Here is a 7,371-nt window from a genome sequence, read left to right as displayed (position 1 = left end):
TGCATTAGTATGCAGACCCTTTGTCAGGAATGGTGTCATTGCTTGGTTCACCTGCTGGTGGCACTGTTGCATTCAGCACCAAAGGGTGTAGTTCTGGTGGCCACCAGCGGCTGTCTCCCTGCCAAGTTACTAACTGACAATCAAGTTACACCTGATGTGGGTCTGCTGGACTATATAAGCCCGCCCTTAACCAAGGCTCAGGGCTTCAGAATTCCCCCTGCAAGCCTGATTCCTGCCCTGTACCTGTCTTCTGTCCTGGACCCTGTATCCTGAATCCTGACCCTGAGACCTGTCCCCGGTACCTGTTTCCAGTCCCCCTTTATCTGTTATCCATGTTTGATTCTTGCATTTGTGTAAACTTAGTTAACTAGGTGTTTTTTTAGGGTTTGCTGTGTTCTTTGTATTCATTACTTGTTTATGGTTTGCTGTTTGGTTTGTACGTGTGTCTTTATCTTAATAAATATACCTTTTTCACTTAATCTTTTGTTCCTGATTCCTTAAGTGCAGCCCAACGATCTGATCACCCAGTGTTGGATGCCTGTATATGGCATCCCTGACAGAATTCTGAAGCCATACAATCAGATTGGCTGCACCTGGGAATTAGGTCAGAGCACTTGCTCAATTACTGCAAGATGCATCTGGAAGATGTTTTGTATTTTTCACTCTTGGCAACAGATGACAGAGATTTTTGCTTTCAGACTTTGAGAGCGCATACTAAAGAGCAGTTATTCGAATGTATCCATCTGGCTCACGTTTTCATTGATCAGGGGAGTTTTCTGTTTGAGGACGTTCTGCCACTTATTTAGATTTGTGCAGAGTTGGCCCTGTCTAATGCCCCTAGTGGAGGTGATGATTATACTGTATGTCCCCATTTAGTGCAGCTCAGGTGGCGTTTTTGGTTTGGCTTTTGGAGGATGACAGCCTTTTTCTTTGAGCAATACTCAGCTTGTCCTCAACAGGTGCATGTGGAATGTATTGATTCAGTGCAGTCTCTGATCAGACAAGCCGTGTGCAAATCAGATTTTGTGCAATCATTATTACAGGCCTGGTCAAGTTTATTTTACTCAACCTCTGTCCGCTTCCAACCACCCATTTCTGTGGCTAGATACCAGCCTGCTCGGATGTCTACATCTCCTTCACCCACAGCAATCACAGTTGCCACCCAATATACCCTGCTACCAACTAAGTACCAGTACCCCGTTTCCTCCTGCTGCACCTACCCTGCCTTTGACCCTTCTGCTTCTTCTCTGCCGCCTCCAACAGTTCCAATAAATCTCTCAACAACTATTCCCTCTGATTTACCACCCTTCCGCTCTTCGTTTCCATCAGTTGCACCCACTACCTACTGCCCTGTATCCCCCCCCCCCCCCCAAAAGATTTCAGTTTGTTTTTCAATTGAGTTGTACAGTTTAAAGGTGGAAAAGTTCTGAAATTATTTATCTTTGTCTCATTATTTTACATCACAGTAACCTGACATTTTAAAAGGTATGTAGACCACTGTACATATGTTTTCCCTGCTATCAGCATACCCATACAGTGGGGCAAAAAAGTATTTAGTCAGCCACCAATTGTGCAAGTTCTCCCACTTAAAAAGATGAGAGAGGCCTGTAATTGTCATCATAGGTATACCTCAACTATGAGAGACAAAATGTGGAAACAAATCCACACAATCACATTGTCTGATTTTTGAATGAATTTATTTGCAAATTATGGTGGAAAATAAGTATTTGGTCAATATCAAAAGTTCATCTCAATACTTTGTTATATATCCTTTGTTGGCAATGACAGAGGTCAAACGTTTTCTGTAAGTCTTCACAAGGTTGTCACACACTGTTGCTGGTATGTTGGCCCATTCCTCCATGCCGATCTCCTCTAAAGCAGTGATGTTTTGAGGCTGTCGCTGGGCAACACGGACTTTCAACTCCCTCCAAAGGTTTTCTATGGGGTTGAGATCTGGAGACTGGCTAGGCCACTCCAGGACCTTGAAATGCTTCTTACGAAGCCACTCCTTCGTTGCCCGGGCGGTGCGTTTGGGATCTTCAGATGTCATGCTGAAAGACCCAGCCACGTTTCATCTTCAATGCCCTTGCTGATGGGAGGAGGTTTGCACTCAAAATCTCACGATACATGGCCCCATTCATTCTTTCATGTACACGGATCAGTCGTCCTGTTCCCTTTGCAGAGAAACAGCCCCAAAGCATGATGTTGCCACCCCCATGCTTCACAGTAGGTATGGTGTTCTTTGGTTGCAACTCAGCATTCTCTCTCCTCCAAACACGACAAGTTGTGTTTCTACCAAACAGTTCTACTTTGGTTTCATCTGACCATATGACATTCTCCCAATCCTCTTCTGGATCATCCAAATGCTCTCTAGCAAACCTCAGATGGGCCCGGACATGTACTGGCTTAAGCAGGGGGACACGTCTGGCACTGCAGGATCTGAGTCCCTGGCGGCGTAGTGTGTCACTGATGGTAGCCTTTGCGTTGGTCCCAGCTCTCTGCAGGTCATTCACTAGGTCCCCCCGTGTGGTTCTGGGATTTTTGCTCACCGTTCTTGTGATCATTTTGACCCCAAGGGGTGAGATCTTGCGTGGAGCCCCAGATCGAGGGAGATTATCAGTGGTCTTGTATGTCTTCCATTTTCTAATTATTGCTCCCACAGTTGATTTCTTCACACCAAGCTGCTTGCCTATTGCAGATTCAGTCTTCCCAGCCTGGTGCAGGTCTACAATGTTGTTTCTGGTGTCCTTCGACAGCTCTTTGGTCTTCACCATAGTGGAGTTTGGAGTGTGACTGTTTGAGGTTGTGGACAGGTGTCTTTTATATTGATAACAAGTTCAAACAGGTGCCATTAATACAGGTAATGAGTGGAGGACAGAGGAGCCTCTTTAAGAAGAAGACACAGGTCTGTGAGAGCCAGAAATCTTGCTTGTTTGTAGGTGACCAAATACTTATTTTCCACCATAATTTGCAAATAAATTCTTTCAAAAATCAGACAATGTGATTGTCTGGATTTGTTTTCACATTTTGTCTCTCATAGTTGAGGTATACCTATGATGACAATTATAGGCCTCTCTCATCTTTTTAAGTGGGAGAACTTGCACAATTGGTGGATGACTAAATACTTTTTTGCCCCACTGTATATCTACACACAATTCAGGCAAATATGAGGGGATGCAGTTGTCCAGACCAGTCTCATTTTTCATTGGCAAGTATCTCCATTGCCTGTGACCCTTTCACAGGACCAAGAATTGTGAGGTGTGGAGTCTTATTTTGCTATGGCCTGTGGCAGAATCTTCAGCATCTGACACTTCCGGGTGTGCCAGATGCCTTGGTTCCCTGCTGCACCAAGGTTCCAATCATGAACCCTTACGTCAATACATGTCACAGTAGTGACATAGGAGCCCACAGGAGAAACCAGTGTGCAGCGGGTGACCAGACATCTGACATACTTGGAAATATTAAATGCTGACGCTTCTAAAGCTCCTTTGCACTGACTTGTGTCAGTGTCTCCTTAAAGGGGTTGTAACACCCTTGTGTTTTTTCACCTTAATGCATCCTATGCATTAAGGTGAAAAAACTTCTGGCAGTCACTGGCCCCCCGCCCGTTTTACTTACCTGAGCTCCTTATTTCCCTAGGCGGAGATGCGCTGTCCCTCTCTGTATGGGGTCCCGGCTCTTGATTGGATAGATTGATAGCAGCGTAGCCATTGGCTCCCGCTGCTGTCAATCAAATCCAATGATGCGGGGGAGGGGCTGAGTCTGGCATTCGTGTCTATGGACGCAAATGCTGGACTCGGGAGATCACCCGCACCCCCCGGGAGATCGTTCTCCTAGGGGGTCATACGAAGTGGGGAGGAGCCACGAAAGCCACCAAGGGACCCCAGAAGTCGAGGATCGGGGCCACACTGTGCAAAACAAACTGCACAGTGGAGGTAAGTATGACTTTTTTTTTTTTTTTTTTTAAATGTAAAATAACAAACATGAGCCTTTACAATCATTGTAAGGTTTGCACCCCTGCTAGGAACCAGGCTTTAAAATGTAAAGTGATATTAAAGGAAATGTTTAAAAAAAAAAAAAAAAAAAAAAAATGTTATACTTGCCTAAGAAAAAGAATAAGCTAATGCGCTGACAAGAACCCAACCATCATTAAACGGGGCACATAAGAGGGCCAGGAGAATGGTAGGGAGCACCAGATGAAGTGGATGCAGCTCCTCTCAGATTAGGTCGAGATCCTAATGCAGACATAAAAAACAAACACAAGAGGGCGCTTCCATCTAGGTGTAGCGATTTATTTAACCACTTGCCCTTCAGAAGGTTTACCCTTCCTTCATGACCAAGCCATTTTTTGTTATACAGTACTGTGTTACTTTAACTGACATTTGCGTGGTCGTGCGACACTGTACCCAAATAAAATAAATGTCCTTTTTTCACACAAATAGAGCCATTTTTTAGTGGCATTTCACCTCTGTGGTTTTTATTTTCTTGCGCTATAAACAAAAAAAGACTGCCAATTTCAAAGAAAAAAAAAAAAAAAAAAAACGCAAAAAACAATATTTTTTACTTTCTGCTATAAAACATATCTAATAAAAAAAATGTTAAAAAATGTTTTCATCAATTTAGGCCAATATGTATTCTGCTATATGTTTTTGGTAACAAAAATCCCAATAAGCATATATTGATTGGTTTACGCAAAAAATATAGCGTCTACAAACTATGGGATAGGATTTACAGAATTATTTTTTATTTTTATTAGTAATGGTGGCGATCAGCGACTTACTGCGGGACTGCGACATTGAGGCGGACAAATCAGACCCAGACCTGGAAGTGCAGGATCACGTACAGGCATGTGATGCTGAGCGGAGGAGCCACTTTGCCGCCATACATATACAGTATACGGTCAGCCAGCGGTTAAAAAAGTATAAAGGACAATAAAAATGCACTCACTAGATAACAGTGGATCAAGGCTTGCCATAGACTTATATAGACCTCCATAGGATCAGCAAGCATGTGGCTAGTTGAAGCAGAGTTTTTGATGGAAGTGCAGCTGTCAAGCTTCAGGTTGGAACATAAGCATCAGAAGCTTCCAGAAGTGGAAGTGCTTCAACTAGCCACATGCCTGCTGAGCTCTGCAGCTTCAGTTTTCCTATGGAGGTCTATGACAAGGCTTGATGCACTTTTATCTAGCGAGTGCATTTTATTGTTTTTTTATACTTTAAATAAATCACTACACCAAGATGGAGGCACCCTCTTGTGTTTGTTTTTTATATGTTGTACTTACCTGCTGTGTGTAGTGGTTTTGCACTGAGCAGCCCCGATCCTCCTCTTCTTGGGTCCCCTGCTGGCGCTCCTGGCCCCTCCCTCCTGCCCCCAGAGAAAGCAGCTTATGGGAGCACCCGAGGAGGCTCCCTTCTGAGCCGCTGCTCTGTGTGTCCATTCACACAGAGCCACAGCTCTGCCCCGCTCCCTCTCTCTCCTCCTTGGCTCATTGAAAGTGATTGCCAATGGCTCCTGCTGCTGTCTCAGCCAATGAGGAGGGAGAGTCCCCAGAGAGTCAACGCTCTGTCCAAGGGTCCTGCTGCCCAAGGGTGGCTACATTTCTCCTCCTTCAATAGAGTGGAGCGTAGCCACCCTAAGACAGGAAGGGTGTTGCAAGCTAGAGCACCAGGTGAAAAGAGAGAAAATCAATGCAGACACTACATTGGTAGGACAGGGATTGGTAAGCTGCAAATAAAGTTTTGTAATTTGATTTAGATAAGCTTTAAGCGATATTAAAGTCTTGTTTTTTATTTAAGTAACAAAACAAAAACATGTTATACTTACCTGCTCTGTGTAATGGTTTTGCACAAAGCAGCCCGGATCCTCTTCTCGGGTCCCATACTAACGCTCCTGGCCCCACCCTCCTGCCGGGTGCCCACACAGCAAGCTGCTTGCTATGAGGGCAACTGATCTGTGTGTCCATTCACACATGAAGCTTTGGCTCGGCCCCGCCCCCTCCATCTCCTGATTGGCTCACTGGCTGTGATTGACAGCAGCGGGAGCAAATGGTGCCTGATGCTGCCAAAAGCCAATCAGGAGTGTGAATCCCTGGAGAGGCAAGGCTCTCCTGGACATTGCTGAATCAAGAGGGGGCTCAGGTAAGTATTGGGGGGGGGGGGGGGGGTGCTGCACATAGAATGCATGAAGGTAAAAAATCTTGTGCCTTTATTTACAACCAATTCTACTGAGTATTATTGGGCATTTGTACACACATAGAAAAGTGGCATGGGCAGCTCTTGCCCAGGCACATGGTCCCTGGCACCTGTATGAGAAATGTATTTAGACAAATAGTCTGCACTACTGAAATGCTTCTTGCATTCAGCTAGAATAATAACAGACAGCAGCATCCACACTGAACAGTCCTTTTCAGTTCACCAGCATCCATGGTGGGCAAAAATTTGATTTATTAACAAAACGTGTTCTGTACCAGAGAATATGTGTAAGTAGCATAGCTTTGGAAAATGTACATCACCTCTAATTTCAGCATTAACATACATGGACACCTCAAAAATAAATGTATCTTATTTGCTCCCTTCCAGCCTGTTAAACATCCTATTGAAAGTGTTTTTGTTATACACGTTCAATACGTGCAAAAAATACCTGTTGGTCCTGGTAGAAATTTTTTGAGCCGAAAACTTTCTGTGCCGACTCTTCTCAGTTGGCATTATTCCCACCAGCTGTCTTTGTAAACTACAAAACAGCTCCCCTATGGAGAAAAGGAGGGAGTGGGGTGTTCTGTCGTCTTGTTCCTGGGCGACACCAATGCTCCTCCAAAAATACAGTAGAGTGAGTATTCACACCCCAAGTCAGGAAGTGTTTTAGGCTACTTTCACACTGAGGCGTGCGGGCGCTGGCGGTACAGCGGCGCCAAATATAGCGCCGCTTTACCGTTATTTTAGCGGCACGGTTTTAACGGTTAAAACCGCCCGCAAAGCGGGTTTGCAGCACTGCACCATTGTTTTCAATGGGAAGGGGCACTTTAGGAGCTCCTACAGCACTACAAAGATGCGGCTTGCAGGACTTTTTTGACCGCCCTGCAAGTGCACCGCTCCAGTGTGAAAGCCCTCGAGGCTTTCACACTGGAGTGCATTGAGCGGCCCTTTCGGGGCAATTTGCAGGCCTTATTTTTAGCACTATACCGCCTACAAAGCGCCTCAGTGTGAAAGGATCCTAACTGCCAGGTTTACCAGGTGAAAATATAAAAAAAAAAAAAAACTAACTTGCAATATATTACATTGTTGTTTTTGTGTTATGGACGCTTTCATTTTTTAAATGCTCCCACTGGTTCTTCTTCAAACACATCAAAAATTACTATAACCGAACCACAAGGGA

This window comes from Aquarana catesbeiana, linkage group LG03 (assembly GCF_042186555.1).
Source record: "Aquarana catesbeiana isolate 2022-GZ linkage group LG03, ASM4218655v1, whole genome shotgun sequence".
NCBI lineage: Eukaryota > Metazoa > Chordata > Amphibia > Anura > Ranidae > Aquarana > Aquarana catesbeiana.
Note: the sequence above shows the minus strand (reverse complement) of the source record.